At 34.1% G+C, this 16114-nt stretch overlaps 1 protein-coding gene across 1 annotated transcript in view; it reads right to left on the bottom strand.

The window, feature by feature from the left end:
• Positions 1-16114, bottom strand: part of LOC127975855 (uncharacterized) — a 1007983-nt gene that overhangs the window by 324481 nt on the left and 667388 nt on the right. The gene's annotated exons all lie outside the window — the stretch shown is intronic.

Genomic DNA, 16114 nt, shown 5'->3' on the forward strand with positions numbered 1-16114 from the left:
TCAATTCTTATAGCTTGAAATAGTTCACGCCCATTTTCGAGGGAGCATCCAATGAATGTCCGCGATCTGAAGCGGAGGGAAAGTTCCTTTGTCTCGGTTGAGACAACCCCCTGATGATTTAGGGCCTGTCCGATTTCATCAGGAATATTAAAGCAAGTTCATTATTCCAGATTAAATACATTTTTCATTACTTTGCTCTAGATAAATGGGTCTGTCAAAGCATGACGATTAGAACAAGACTAGACATAATATATATATGACCAAAGATCTAATTTTTAGATCGAATTACACATTTAAAGATTTGTTTAACACATGATAACACTGCAGATGTTGGGAAACATCTAAATGTACCGAAAGGGAATACGTAATACATTTATAAAACATGAAAACAGAAAGTTAATGAATACATTCCATAGAATGCATTGTTCAAAAGAAGCCAGTGACTTGGCTTCTCTCCTGTCCTGTGTAGTCGTAAAATTTTACGAGCTACCAAGGAGTGTGGGGGTTGCAGAACATTTCCTTTTGAGAAAGTTAAAGTGAGGAGAGACATTTCCTAAAGTATAAGCTTGCAACTTATACTCTTCACATAACAAGGATTAACCATTTTATGCAATCCATAAACATAATTAAAATACATATTAATAATAAAATGAAAGTAAGGAACTTATACGAAAAGTTCCTTTGTCTCCAGTGTTGGAAGAATTTGGGTTGGGGGTTTTCGTTTCTTCTTTGAAGCTCGCATGGGCATCGTAAATAGTTTAAGTCCAGCCAGGCTGGCATTTAGTACCAACAGTCTGAATTTATAAAACAGAATTTAACCCATGAATCGCTGACCTGCATATCTGTTACAACAGCTTTCTGAGTCCAGTAATGTTGAAATAGTGCTTCTGTTCAAATGAAGTGAAATCAAGCCCAAATCTGCTCAAAAGCTTTTCTCTCTATTAGAGAAAGCTGTTTCATTCAGTATTCAGTGCAAATCTTGCCAAACTGAAAGATTCTTATGCCTTATGCAATACAATGTTTTCTGCAATGCTGTAAGACAGTTTTTAATGTGTTAGAAGTTATATGCACAAAAACTTATGTTAGGACTTCAATGATCAAGATTGTCAGTTTACAGCTTTCTGAGTCCAGTAATGTTGAAATAGTGCTTCTGTTCAAATGAAGTGAAATCAAGCCCAAATCTGCTCAAAAGCTTTTCTCTCTATTAGAGAAAGCTGTTTCATTCAGTATTCAGTGCAAATCTTGCCAAACTGAAAGATTCTTATGCCTTATGAAATACAATGTTTTCTGCAATGCTGTAAGACAGTTTTTAATGTGTTAGAAATTATATGCACAAAAACTTATGTTAGGACTTCAATGATCAAGATTGTCAGTTTACAGCTTTCTGAGTCTAGTAATGTTGAAATAGTGCTTCTGTTCAAATGAAGTGAAATCAAGACCAAATCTGCTCAAAAGCTTTTCTCTCTATTAGAGAAAGCTGCTTCATTCAGTATTGAGTGCAAATCTTGCCAAACTGAAAGGTGCTTATGCCTTATGAAATACAATGTTTTCTGCAATGCTGTAAGACAGTTTTTAATGTGTTAGAAGTTATATGCACAAAAACTTATGTTACGAATTCAATGATCAACATTGTCAGTTTACAGCTTTCTTAGTCCAGTAATTTTGAAATAGTGCTTCTGTTCAAATGAAGTGAAATCAAGCCCAAATCTGCTCAAAAGCTTTTCTCTCTATCAGAGTAAGCTGTTTCATTCAGTATTAAGTGCAAATCTTGCCAAACTGATAGATGCTTATGCCTTATGAAATACAATGTTTTCTGCAATGCTGTAAGACAGTTTTTTAATGTGTTAGAGGTTATATGCACAAAAACTAATGTTAGGACTTCAATGATCAAGATTGTCAGTTTACAGCTTTCTGAGTCCAGTAATGTTGAAATAGTGCTTCTGTTCAAATGAAGTGAAATCAAGCCCAAATCTGCTCAAAAGCTTTTCTCTCTATTAGAGAAAGCTGTTTCATTCAGTATTCAGTGCAAATCTTGCCAAACTGAAAGTTGCATATGCCTTATGAAATACAATGTTTTTGTGCATATAACTTCTAACACATTAAAAACTGTCTTACAGCATTGCAGAAAACTAATGTTAGGACTTCAATGATCAAGATTGTCAGTTTACAGCTTTCTGAGTGCAGTAATGTTGAAATAGTGATTCTGTTCAAATGAAGTGAAACCAAGCCCAAATCTGCTCAAAAGCTTTTCTCTCTGTTAGAGAGAGCTGTTTCATTCAGTATTCAGTGCAAATCTTGCCAAACTGAAAGATGTTTATGCCTTATGAAATACAATGTTTTCTGCAATGCTGTAAGACAGTTTTTAATGTGTTAGAAGTGATATGCACAAAAACTTATGTTAGGACTTCAATGATCAAGATTGTCAGTTTACAGCTTTCTGAGTCCAGTAATGTTGAAATAGTGATTCTGTTCAAATGAAGTGAAACCAAGCCCAAATCTGCTCAAAAGCTTTTCTCTCTGTTAGAGAGAGCTGTTTCATTCAGTATTCAGTGCAAATCTTGCCAAACTGAAAGATGTTTATGCCTTATGAAATACAATGTTTTCTGCAATGCTGTAAGACAGTTTTTAATGTGTTAGAAGTTATATGCACAAAAACTTATGTTAGGACTTCAATGATCAAGATTGTCAGTTTACAGCTTTCTGAGTCCAGTAATGTTGAAATAGTGCTGCTGTTCAAATGAAGTGAAATCAAGCCCAAATCTGCTCAAAAGCTTTTCTCTCTATCAGAGTAAGCTGTTTCATTCAGTATTAAGTGCAAATCTTGCCAAACTGATAGATGCTTATGCCTTATGAAATACAATGTTTTCTGCAATGCTGTAAGACAGTTTTTAATGTGTTAGAAGTTATATGCACAAAAACTAATGTTAGGACTTCAATGATCAAGATTGTCAGTTTACAGCTTTCTGAGTCCAGTAATGTTGAAATAGTGATTCTGTTCAAATGAAGTGAAATCAAGCCCAAATCTGCTCAAAAGCTTTTCTCTCTATTAGAGAAAGCTGTTTCATTCAGTATTCAGTGCAAACCTTGCCAAACTGATAGATGCTTATGCCTTATGAAATACAATGTTTTCTGCAATGCTGTAAGACAGTTTTTAATGTGTTAGAAGTTATATGCACAAAAACTAATGTTAGGACTTCAATGATCAAGATTGTCAGTTTACAGCTTTCTGAGTCCAGTAATGTTGAAATAGTGATTCTGTTCAAATGAAGTGAAACCAAGCCCCGATCTGCTCAAAAGCTTTTCTCTCTATCAGAGTAAGCTGTTTCATTCAGTATTAAGTGCAAATCTTGCCAAACTGATAGATGCTTATGCCTTATGCAATACAATGTTTTCTGCAATGCTGTAAGACAGTTTTTAATGTGTTAGAAGTCATATGCACAAAAACTTATGTTAGGACTTCAATGATCAAGATTGTCAGTTTACAGCTTTCTGAGTCCAGTAATGTTGAAATAGTGCTGCTGTTCAAATGAAGTGAAATCAAGCCCAAATCTGCTCAAAAGCTTTTCTCTCTATCAGAGTAAGCTGTTTCATTCAGTATTAAGTGCAAATCTTGCCAAACTGATAGATGCTTATGCCTTATGAAATACAATGTTTTCTGCAATGCTGTAAGACAGTTTTTAATGTGTTAGAGGTTAAATGCTCAAAAACTAATGTTAGGACTTCAATGATCAAGATTGTCAGTTTACAGCTTTCTGAGTCCAGTAATGTTGAAATAGTGATTCTGTTCAAATGAAGTGAAACCAAGCCCAAATCTGCTCAAAAGCTTTTCTCTCTATCAGAGTAAGCTGTTTCATTCAGAATTAAGTGCAAATCTTGCCAAACTGATAGATGCTTATGCCTTATGCAATACAATGTTTTCTGCAATGCTGTAAGACAGTTTTTAATGTGTTAGAAGTTATATGCACAAAAACTTATGTTAGGACTTCAATGATCAAGATTGTCAGTTTACAGCTTTCTGAGTCCAGTAATGTTGAAATAGTGCTGCTGTTCAAATGAAGTGAAATCAAGCCCAAATCTGCTCAAAAGCTTTTCTCTCTATCAGAGTAAGCTGTTTCATTCAGTATTAAGTGCAAATCTTGCCAAACTGATAGATGCTTATGCCTTATGAAATACAATGTTTTCTGCAATGCTGTAAGACAGTTTTTAATGTGTTAGAAGTTATATGCACAAAAACTAATGTTAGGACTTCAATGATCAAGATTGTCAGTTTACAGCTTTCTGAGTCCAGTAATGTTGAAATAGTGCTGCTGTTCAAATGAAGTGAAATCAAGCCCAAATCTGCTCAAAAGCTTTTCTCTCTATCAGAGTAAGCTGTTTCATTCAGTATTAAGTGCAAATCTTGCCAAACTGATAGATGCTTATGCCTTATGAAATACAATGTTTTCTGCAATGCTGTAAGACAGTTTTTAATGTGTTAGAAGTTATATGCACAAAAACTAATGTTAGGACTTCAATGATCAAGATTGTCAGTTTACAGCTTTCTGAGTCCAGTAATGTTGAAATAGTGCTTCTGTTCAAATGAAGTGAAATCAAGCCCAAATCTGCTCAAAAGCTTTTCTCTCTATTAGAGAAAGCTGTTTCATTCAGTATTCAGTGCAAACCTTGCCAAACTGATAGATGCTTATGCCTTATGAAATACAATGTTTTCTGCAATGCTGTAAGACAGTTTTTAATGTGTTAGAAGTTATATGCACAAAAACTAATGTTAGGACTTCAATGATCAAGATTGTCAGTTTACAGCTTTCTGAGTCCAGTAATGTTGAAATAGTGCTGCTGTTCAAATGAAGTGAAATCAAGCCCAAATCTGCTCAAAAGCTTTTCTCTCTATCAGAGTAAGCTGTTTCATTCAATATTAAGTGCAAATCTTGCCAAACTGATAGATGCTTATGCCTTATGAAATACAATGTTTTCTGCAATGCTGTAAGACAGTTTTTAATGTGTTAGAAGTTATATGCACAAAAACTAATGTTAGGACTTCAATGATCAAGATTGTCAGTTTACAGCTTTCTGAGTCCAGTAATGTTGAAATAGTGATTCTGTTCAAATGAAGTGAAATCAAGCCCAAATCTGCTCAAAAGCTTTTCTCTCTATTAGAGAAAGCTGTTTCATTCAGTATTCAGTGCAAACCTTGCCAAACTGATAGATGCTTATGCCTTATGAAATACAATGTTTTCTGCAATGCTGTAAGACAGTTTTTAATGTGTTAGAAGTTATATGCACAAAAACTAATGTTAGGACTTCAATGATCAAGATTGTCAGTTTACAGCTTTCTGAGTCCAGTAATGTTGAAATAGTGATTCTATTCAAATGAAGTGAAACCAAGCCCCGATCTGCTCAAAAGCTTTTCTCTCTATCAGAGTAAGCTGTTTCATTCAGTATTAGGTGCAAATCTTGCCAAACTGATAGATGCTTATGCCTTATGAAATACAATGTTTTCTGCAATGCTGTAAGACAGTTTTTAATGTGTTAGAGGTTATATGCACAAAAACTAATGTTAGGACTTCAATGATCAAGATTGTCAGTTTACAGCTTTCTGAGTCCAGTAATGTTGAAATAGTGATTCTGTTCAAATGAAGTGAAACCAAGCCCAAATCTGCTCAAAAGCTTTTCTCTCTATCAGAGTAAGCTGTTTCATTCAGTATTAAGTGCAAATCTTGCCAAACTGATAGATGCTTATGCCTTATGCAATACAATGTTTTCTGCAATGCTGTAAGACAGTTTTTAATGTGTTAGAAGTTATATGCACAAAAACTTATGTTAGGACTTCAATGATCAAGATTGTCAGTTTACAGCTTTCTGAGTCCAGTAATGTTGAAATAGTGCTGCTGTTCAAATGAAGTGAAATCAAGCCCAAATCTGCTCAAAAGCTTTTCTCTCTATCAGAGTAAGCTGTTTCATTCAGTATTAAGTGCAAATCTTGCCAAACTGATAGATGCTTATGCCTTATGAAATACAATGTTTTCTGCAATGCTGTAAGACAGTTTTTAATGTGTTAGAAGTTATATGCACAAAAACTAATGTTAGGACTTCAATGATCAAGATTGTCAGTTTACAGCTTTCTGAGTGCAGTAATGTTGAAATAGTGATTCTGTTCAAATGAAGTGAAACCAAGCCCAAATCTGCTCAAAAGCTTTTCTCTCTATTAGAGAGAGCTGTTTCATTCAGTATTCAGTGCAAATCTTGCCAAACTGAAAGATGTTTATGCCTTATGAAATACAATGTTTTCTGCAATGCTGTAAGACAGTTTTTAATGTGTTAGAAGTTATATGCACAAAAACTTATGTTAGGACTTCAATGATCAAGATTGTCAGTTTACAGCTTTCTGAGTCCAGTAATGTTGAAATAGTGCTGCTGTTCAAATGAAGTAAAATCAAGCCCAAATCTGCTCAAAAGCTTTTCTCTCTATCAGAGTAAGCTGTTTCATTCAGTATTAAGTGCAAATCTTGCCAAACTGATAGATGCTTATGCCTTATGAAATACAATGTTTTCTGCAATGCTGTAAGACAGTTTTTAATGTGTTAGAAGTTATATGCACAAAAACTAATGTTAGGACTTCAATGATCAAGATTGTCAGTTTACAGCTTTCTGAGTCCAGTAATGTTGAAATAGTGATTCTGTTCAAATGAAGTGAAATCAAGCCCAAATCTGCTCAAAAGCTTTTCTCTCTATTAGAGAAAGCTGTTTCATTCAGTATTCAGTGCAAACCTTGCCAAACTGATAGATGCTTATGCCTTATGAAATACAATGTTTTCTGCAATGCTGTAGGACAGTTTTTAATGTGTTAGAAGTTATATGCACAAAAACTAATGTTAGGACTTCAATGATCAAGATTGTCAGTTTACAGCTTTCTGAGTCCAGTAATGTTGAAATAGTGATTCTGTTCAAATGAAGTGAAACCAAGCCCCGATCTGCTCAAAAGCTTTTCTCTCTATCAGAGTAAGCTGTTTCATTCAGTATTAAGTGCAAATCTTGCCAAACTGATAGATGCTTATGCCTTATGCAATACAATGTTTTCTGCAATGCTGTAAGACAGTTTTTAATGTGTTAGAAGTTATATGCACAAAAACTAATGTTAGGACTTCAATGATCAAGATTGTCAGTTTACAGCTTTCTGAGTCCAGTAATGTTGAAATAGTGATTCTGTTCAAATGAAGTGAAACCAAGCCCAAATCTGCTCAAAAGCTTTTCTCTCTATCAGAGTAAGCTGTTTCATTCAGTATTAAGTGCAAATCTTGCCAAACTGATAGATGCTTATGCCTTATGCAATACAATGTTTTCTGCAATGCTGTAAGACAGTTTTTAATGTGTTAGAAGTTATATGCACAAAAACTTATGTTAGGACTTCAATGATCAAGATTGTCAGTTTACAGCTTTCTGAGTCCAGTAATGTTGAAATAGTGATTCTGTTCAAATGAAGTGAAACCAAGCCCCGATCTGCTCAAAAGCTTTTCTCTCTATCAGAGTAAGCTGTTTCATTCAGTATTAAGTGCAAATCTTGCCAAACTGATAGATGCTTATGCCTTATGCAATACAATGTTTTCTGCAATGCTGTAAGACAGTTTTTAATGTGTTAGAAGTTATATGCACAAAAACTAATGTTAGGACTTCAATGATCAAGATTGTCAGTTTACAGCTTTCTAAGTCCAGTAATGTTGAAATAGTGATTCTGTTCAAATGAAGTGAAATCAAGCCCAAATCTGCTCAAAAGCTTTTCTCTCTATTAGAGAAAGCTGTTTCATTCAGTATTCAGTGCAAACCTTGCCAAACTGATAGATGCTTATGCCTTATGAAATACAATGTTTTCTGCAATGCTGTAAGACAGTTTTTAATGTGTTAGAAGTTATATGCACAAAAACTAATGTTAGGACTTCAATGATCAAGATTGTCAGTTTACAGCTTTCTGAGTCCAGTAATGTTGAAATAGTGATTCTGTTCAAATGAAGTGAAACCAAGCCCCGATCTGCTCAAAAGCTTTTCTCTCTATCAGAGTAAGCTGTTTCATTCAGTATTAAGTGCAAATCTTGCCAAACTGATAGATGCTTATGCCTTATGCAATACAATGTTTTCTGCAATGCTGTAAGACAGTTTTTAATGTGTTAGAAGTTATATGCACAAAAACTTATGTTAGGACTTCAATGATCAAGATTGTCAGTTTACAGCTTTCTGAGTCCAGTAATGTTGAAATAGTGCTGCTGTTCAAATGAAGTGAAATCAAGCCCAAATCTGCTCAAAAGCTTTTCTCTCTATCAGAGTAAGCTGTTTCATTCAGTATTAAGTGCAAATCTTGCCAAACTGATAGATGCTTATGCCTAATGAAATACAATGTTTTCTGCAATGCTGTAAGACAGTTTTTAATGTGTTAGAAGTTATATGCACAAAAACTAATGTTAGGACTTCAATGATCAAGATTGTCAGTTTACAGCTTTCTGAGTGCAGTAATGTTGAAATAGTGATTCTGTTCAAATGAAGTGAAACCAAGCCCAAATCTGCTCAAAAGCTTTTCTCTCTATTAGAGAGAGCTGTTTCATTCAGTATTCAGTGCAAATCTTGCCAAACTGAAAGATGTTTATGCCTTATGAAATACAATGTTTTCTGCAATGCTGTAAGACAGTTTTTAATGTGTTAGAAGTTATATGCACAAAAACTAATGTTAGGACTTCAATGATCAAGATTGTCAGTTTACAGCTTTCTGAGTCCAGTAATGTTGAAATAGTGCTGCTGTTCAAATGAAGTGAAATCAAGCCCAAATCTGCTCAAAAGCTTTTCTCTCTATCAGAGTAAGCTGTTTCATTCAGTATTAAGTGCAAATCTTGCCAAACTGATAGATGCTTATGCCTTATGAAATACAATGTTTTCTGCAATGCTGTAAGACAGTTTTTAATGTGTTAGAAGTTATATGCACAAAAACTAATGTTAGGACTTCAATGATCAAGATTGTCAGTTTACAGCTTTCTGAGTCCAGTAATGTTGAAATAGTGATTCTGTTCAAATGAAGTGAAATCAAGCCCAAATCTGCTCAAAAGCTTTTCTCTCTATTAGAGAAAGCTGTTTCATTCAGTATTCAGTGCAAACCTTGCCAAACTGATAGATGCTTATGCCTTATGAAATACAATGTTTTCTGCAATGCTGTAAGACAGTTTTTAATGTGTTAGAAGTTATATGCACAAAAACTAATGTTAGGACTTCAATGATCAAGATTGTCAGTTTACAGCTTTCTGAGTCCAGTAATGTTGAAATAGTGATTCTGTTCAAATGAAGTGAAACCAAGCCCCGATCTGCTCAAAAGCTTTTCTCTCTATCAGAGTCAGCTGTTTCATTCAGTATTAAGTGCAAATCTTGCCAAACTGATAGATGCTTATGCCTTATGCAATACAATGTTTTCTGCAATGCTGTAAGACAGTTTTTAATGTGTTAGAAGTTATATGCACAAAAACTTATGTTAGGACTTCAATGATCAAGATTGTCAGTTTACAGCTTTCTGAGTCCAGTAATGTTGAAATAGTGCTGCTGTTCAAATGAAGTGAAATCAAGCCCAAATCTGCTCAAAAGCTTTTCTCTCTATCAGAGTAAGCTGTTTCATTCAGTATTAAGTGCAAATCTTGCCAAACTGATAGATGTTTATGCCTTATGCAATACAATGTTTTCTGCAATGCTGTAAGACAGTTTTTAATGTGTTAGAAGTTATATGCACAAAAACTTATGTTAGGACTTCAATGATCAAGATTGTCAGTTTACAGCTTTCTGAGTCCAGTAATGTTGAAATAGTGCTGCTGTTCAAATGAAGTGAAATCAAGCCCAAATCTGCTCAAAAGCTTTTCTCTCTATCAGAGTAAGCTGTTTCATTCAGTATTAAGTGCAAATCTTGCCAAACTGATAGATGTTTATGCCTTATGCAATACAATGTTTTCTGCAATGCTGTAAGACAGTTTTTAATGTGTTAGAAGTTATATGCACAAAAACTTATGTTAGGACTTCAATGATCAAGATTGTCAGTTTACAGCTTTCTGAGTCCAGTAATGTTGAAATAGTGCTGCTGTTCAAATGATGTGAAATCAAGCCCAAATCTGCTCAAAAGCTTTTCTCTCTATCAGAGTAAGCTGTTTCATTCAGTATTAAGTGCAAATCTTGCCAAACTGATAGATGCTTATGCCTTATGAAATACAATGTTTTCTGCAATGCTGTAAGACAGTTTTTAATGTGTTAGAAGTTATATGCACAAAAACTAATGTTAGGACTTCAATGATCAAGATTGTCAGTTTACAGCTTTCTGAGTGCAGTAATGTTGAAATAGTGATTCTGTTCAAATGAAGTGAAACCAAGCCCAAATCTGCTCAAAAGCTTTTCTCTCTATTAGAGAGAGCTGTTTCATTCAGTATTCAGTGCAAATCTTGCCAAACTGAAAGATGTTTATGCCTTATGAAATACAATGTTTTCTGCAATGCTGTAAGACAGTTTTTAATGTGTTAGAAGTTATATGCACAAAAACTTATGTTAGGACTTCAATGATCAAGATTGTCAGTTTACAGCTTTCTGAGTCCAGTAATGTTGAAATAGTGCTGCTGTTCAAATGAAGTGAAATCAAGCCCAAATCTGCTCAAAAGCTTTTCTCTCTATCAGAGTAAGCTGTTTCATTCAGTATTAAGTGCAAATCTTGCCAAACTGATAGATGCTTATGCCTTATGAAATACAATGTTTTCTGCAATGCTGTAAGACAGTTTTTAATGTGTTAGAAGTTATATGCACAAAAACTAATGTTAGGACTTCAATGATCAAGATTGTCAGTTTACAGCTTTCTGAGTCCAGTAATGTTGAAATAGTGATTCTGTTCAAATGAAGTGAAATCAAGCCCAAATCTGCTCAAAAGCTTTTCTCTCTATTAGAGAAAGCTGTTTCATTCAGTATTCAGTGCAAACCTTGCCAAACTGATAGATGCTTATGCCTTATGAAATACAATGTTTTCTGCAATGCTGTAAGACAGTTTTTAATGTGTTAGAAGTTATATGCACAAAAACTAATGTTAGGACTTCAATGATCAAGATTGTCAGTTTACAGCTTTCTGAGTCCAGTAATGTTGAAATAGTGATTCTGTTCAAATGAAGTGAAACCAAGCCCCGATCTGCTCAAAAGCTTTTCTCTCTATCAGAGTAAGCTGTTTCATTCAGTATTAAGTGCAAATCTTGCCAAACTGATAGATGCTTATGCCTTATGCAATACAATGTTTTCTGCAATGCTGTAAGACAGTTTTTAATGTGTTAGAAGTTATATGCACAAAAACTTATGTTAGGACTTCAATGATCAAGATTGTCAGTTTACAGCTTTCTGAGTCCAGTAATGTTAAAATAGTGCTGCTGTTCAAATGAAGTGAAATCAAGCCCAAATCTGCTCAAAAGCTTTTCTCTCTATCAGAGTAAGCTGTTTCATTCAGTATTAAGTGCAAATCTTGCCAAACTGATAGATGTTTATGCCTTATGAAATACAATGTTTTCTGCAATGCTGTAATACAGTTTTTAATGTGTTAGAAGTTATATGCACAAAAACTAATGTTATTACTTCAATGATCAAGATTGTCAGTTTACAGCTTTCTGAGTCCAGTAATGTTGAAATAGTGATTCTGTTCAAATGAAGTGAAACCAAGCCCAAATCTGCTCAAAAGCTTTTCTCTCTATCAGAGTAAGCTGTTTCATTCAGTATTAAGTGCAAATCTTTCCAAACTGATAGATGCTTATGCCTTATGCAATACAATGTTTTCTGCAATGCTGTAAGACAGTTTTTAATGTGTTAGAAGTTATATGCACAAAAACTTATGTTAGGACTTCAATGATCAAGATTGTCAGTTTACAGCTTTCTGAGTCCAGTAATGTTGAAATAGTGCTGCTGTTCAAATGAAGTGAAATCAAGCCCAAATCTGCTCAAAAGCTTTTCTCTCTATCAGAGTAAGCTGTTTCATTCAGTATTAAGTGCAAATCTTGCCAAACTGATAGATGCTTATGCCTTATGAAATACAATGTTTTCTGCAATGCTGTAAGACAGTTTTTAATGTGTTAGAAGTTATATGCACAAAAACTAATGTTAGGACTTCAATGATCAAGATTGTCAGTTTACAGCTTTCTGAGTCCAGTAATGTTGAAATAGTGATTCTGTTCAAATGAAGTGAAATCAAGCCCAAATCTGCTCAAAAGCTTTTCTCTCTATTAGAGAAAGCTGTTTCATTCAGTATTCAGTGCAAATCTTGCCAAACTGAAACATACTTATTTCTTATCTAATAAAATGTTTTCTGCAATGCTGTAAGACAGTTTTTAATGTGATAGAAGTTATATGCACAAAAACTAATGTTAGGACTTCAATGATCAAGATTGTCAGTTTACAGCTTTCTGAGTCCAGTAATGTTGAAATAGTGATTCTGTTCAAATGAAGTGAAATCAAGCCCAAATCTGCTCAAAAGCTTTTCTCTCTATCAGAGTAAGCTGTTTCATTCAGTATTAAGTGCAAATCTTGCCAAACTGATAGATGCTTATGCCTTATGCAATACAATGTTTTCTGCAATGCTGTAAGACAGTTTTTAATGTGTTAGAAGTTATATGCACAAAAACTTATGTTAGGACTTCAATGATCAAGATTGTCAGTTTACAGCTTTCTGAGTCCAGTAATGTTGAAATAGTGCTGCTGTTCAAATGAAGTGAAATCAAGCCCAAATCTGCTCAAAAGCTTTTCTCTCTATCAGAGTAAGCTGTTTCATTCAGTATTAAGTGCAAATCTTGCCAAACTGATAGATGCTTATGCCTTATGAAATACAATGTTTTCTGCAATGCTGTAAGACAGTTTTTAATGTGTTAGAAGTTATATGCACAAAAACTAATGTTAGGACTTCAATGATCAAGATTGTCAGTTTACAGCTTTCTGAGTCCAGTAATGTTGAAATAGTGCTGCTGTTCAAATGAAGTGAAATCAAGCCCAAATCTGCTCAAAAGCTTTTCTCTCTATCAGAGTAAGCTGTTTCATTCAGTATTAAGTGCAAATCTTGCCAAACTGATAGATGCTTATGCCTTATGAAATACAATGTTTTCTGCAATGCTGTAAGACAGTTTTTAATGTGTTAGAAGTTATATGCACAAAAACTAATGTTAGGACTTCAATGATCAAGATTGTCAGTTTACAGCTTTCTGAGTCCAGTAATGTTGAAATAGTGATTCTGTTCAAATGAAGTGAAATCAAGCCCAAATCTGCTCAAAAGCTTTTCTCTCTATTAGAGAAAGCTGTTTCATTCAGTATTCAGTGCAAACCTTGCCAAACTGATATATGCTTATACCTTATGAAATACAATGTTTTCTGCAATGCTGTAAGACAGTTTTTAATGTGTTAGAAGTTATATGCACAAAAACTAATGTTAGGACTTCAATGATCAAGATTGTCAGTTTACAGCTTTCTGAGTCCAGTAATGTTGAAATAGTGATTCTGTTCAAATGAAGTGAAATCAAGCCCAAATCTGCTCAAAAGCTTTTCTCTCTATTAGAGAAAGCTGTTTCATTCAGTATTCAGTGCAAATCTTGCCAAACTGAAACATACTTATTTCTTATCTAATAAAATGTTTTCTGCAATGCTGTAAGACAGTTTTTAATGTGTTAGAAGTTATATGCACAAAAACTAATGTTAGGACTTCAATGATCAAGATTGTCAGTTTACAGCTTTCTGAGTCCAGTAATGTTGAAATAGTGCTGCTGTTCAAATGAAGTGAAATCAAGCCCAAATCTGCTCAAAAGCTTTTCTCTCTATCAGAGTAAGCGGTTTCATTCAGTATTAAGTGCAAATCTTGCCAAACTGATAGATGCTTATGCCTTATGAAATACAATGTTTTCTGCAATGCTGTAAGACAGTTTTTAATGTGTTAGAAGTTATATGCACAAAAACTAATGTTAGGACTTCAATGATCAAGATTGTCAGTTTACAGCTTTCTGAGTCCAGTAATGTTGAAATAGTGATTCTGTTCAAATGAAGTGAAACCAAGCCCAAATCTGCTCAAAAGCTTTTCTCTCTATTAGAGAGAGCTGTTTCATTCAGTATTCAGTGCAAATCTTGCCAAACTGAAAGATGTTTATGCCTTATGAAATACAATGTTTTCTGCAATGCTGTAAGACAGTTTTTAATGTGTTAGAAGTTATATGCACAAAAACTTATGTTAGGACTTCAATGATCAAGATTGTCAGTTTACAGCTTTCTGAGTCCAGTAATGTTGAAATAGTGATTCTGTTCAAATGAAGTGAAATCAAGCCCAAATCTGCTAAAAAGCTTTTCTCTCTAATAGAGAAAGCTGTTTCATTCAGTATTCAGTGCAAATCTTGCCAAACTGAAAGATGTTTATGCCTTATGAAATACAATGTTTTCTGCAAATGCTGTAAGACAGTTTTTAATGTGTTAGAAGTTATATGCACAAAAACTTATGTTAGGACTTCAATGATCAAGATTGTCAGTTTACAGCTTTCTGAGTCCAGTAATGTTGAAATAGTGATTCTGTTCAAATGAAGTGAAACCAAGCCCAAATCTGCTCAAAAGCTTTTCTCTCTATCAGAGTAAGCTGTTTCATTCAGTATTAAGTGCAAATCTTGCCAAACTGATAGATGCTTATGCCTTATGCAATACAATGTTTTCTGCAATGCTGTAAGACAGTTTTTAATGTGTTAGAAGTTATATGCACAAAAACTTATGTTAGGACTTCAATGATCAAGATTGTCAGTTTACAGCTTTCTGAGTCCAGTAATGTTGAAATAGTGCTGCTGTTCAAATGAAGTGAAATCAAGCCCAAATCTGCTCAAAAGCTTTTCTCTCTATCAGAGTAAGCTGTTTCATTCAGTATTAAGTGCAAATCTTGCCAAACTGATAGATGCTTATGCCTTATGAAATACAATGTTTTCTGCAATGCTGTAAGACAGTTTTTAATGTGTTAGAAGTTATATGCACAAAAACTAATGTTAGGACTTCAATGATCAAGATTGTCAGTTTACAGCTTTCTGAGTCCAGTAATTTTGAAATAGTGATTCTGTTCAAATGAAGTGAAACCATGCCCAAATCTGCTCAAAAGCTTTTCTCTCTATTAGAGAGAGCTGTTTCATTCAGTATTCAGTGCAAATCTTGCCAAACTGAAAGATGTTTATGCCTTATGAAATACAATGTTTTCTGCAATGCTGTAAGACAGTTTTTAATGTGTTAGAAGTTATATGCACAAAAACTAATGTTAGGACTTCAATGATCAAGATTGTCAGTTTACAGCTTTCTGAGTCCAGTAATGTTGAAATAGTGATTCTGTTCAAATGAAGTGAAACCAAGCCCAAATCTGCTCAAAAGCTTTTCTCTCTATTAGAGAAAGCTGTTTCATTCAGTATTCAGTGCAAATCTTGCCAAACTGAAAGATGGTTATGCCTTATGAAATACAATGTTTTCTGCAATGCTGTAAGACAGTTTTTAATGTGTTAGAAGTTATATGCACAAAAACTTATGTTAGGACTTCAATGATCAAGATTGTCAGTTTACAGCTTTCTGAGTCCAGTAATGTTGAAATAGTGATTCTGTTCAAATGAAGTGAAATCAAGCACAAATCTGCTCAAAAGCTTTTCTCTCTATTAGAGAAAGCTGTTTCATTCAGTATTAAGTGCAAATCTTGCCAAACTGATAGATGCTTATGCCTTATGAAATACAATGTTTTCTGCAATGCTGTAAGACAGTTTTTAATGTGTTAGAAGTTATATGCACAAAAACTAATGTTAGGACTTCAATGATCAAGATTGTCAGTTTACAGCTTTCTGAGTCCAGTAATGTTGAAATAGTGATTCTGTTCAAATGAAGTGAAATCAAGCCCAAATCTGCTCAAAAGCTTTTCTCTCTATTAGAGAAAGCTGTTTCATTCAGTATTCAGTGCAAATCTTGCCAAACTGAAACATACTTATTTCTTATCTAATAAAATGTTTTCTGCAATGCTGTAAGACAGTTTTTAATGTGTTAGAAGTTATATGCACAAAAACTAATGTTAGGACTTCAATGATCAAGATTGTCAGTTTACAGCTTT

Source organism: Carassius gibelio, chromosome B17 (genome assembly GCF_023724105.1).
Source record: "Carassius gibelio isolate Cgi1373 ecotype wild population from Czech Republic chromosome B17, carGib1.2-hapl.c, whole genome shotgun sequence".
Classification (NCBI taxonomy): domain Eukaryota; kingdom Metazoa; phylum Chordata; class Actinopteri; order Cypriniformes; family Cyprinidae; genus Carassius; species Carassius gibelio.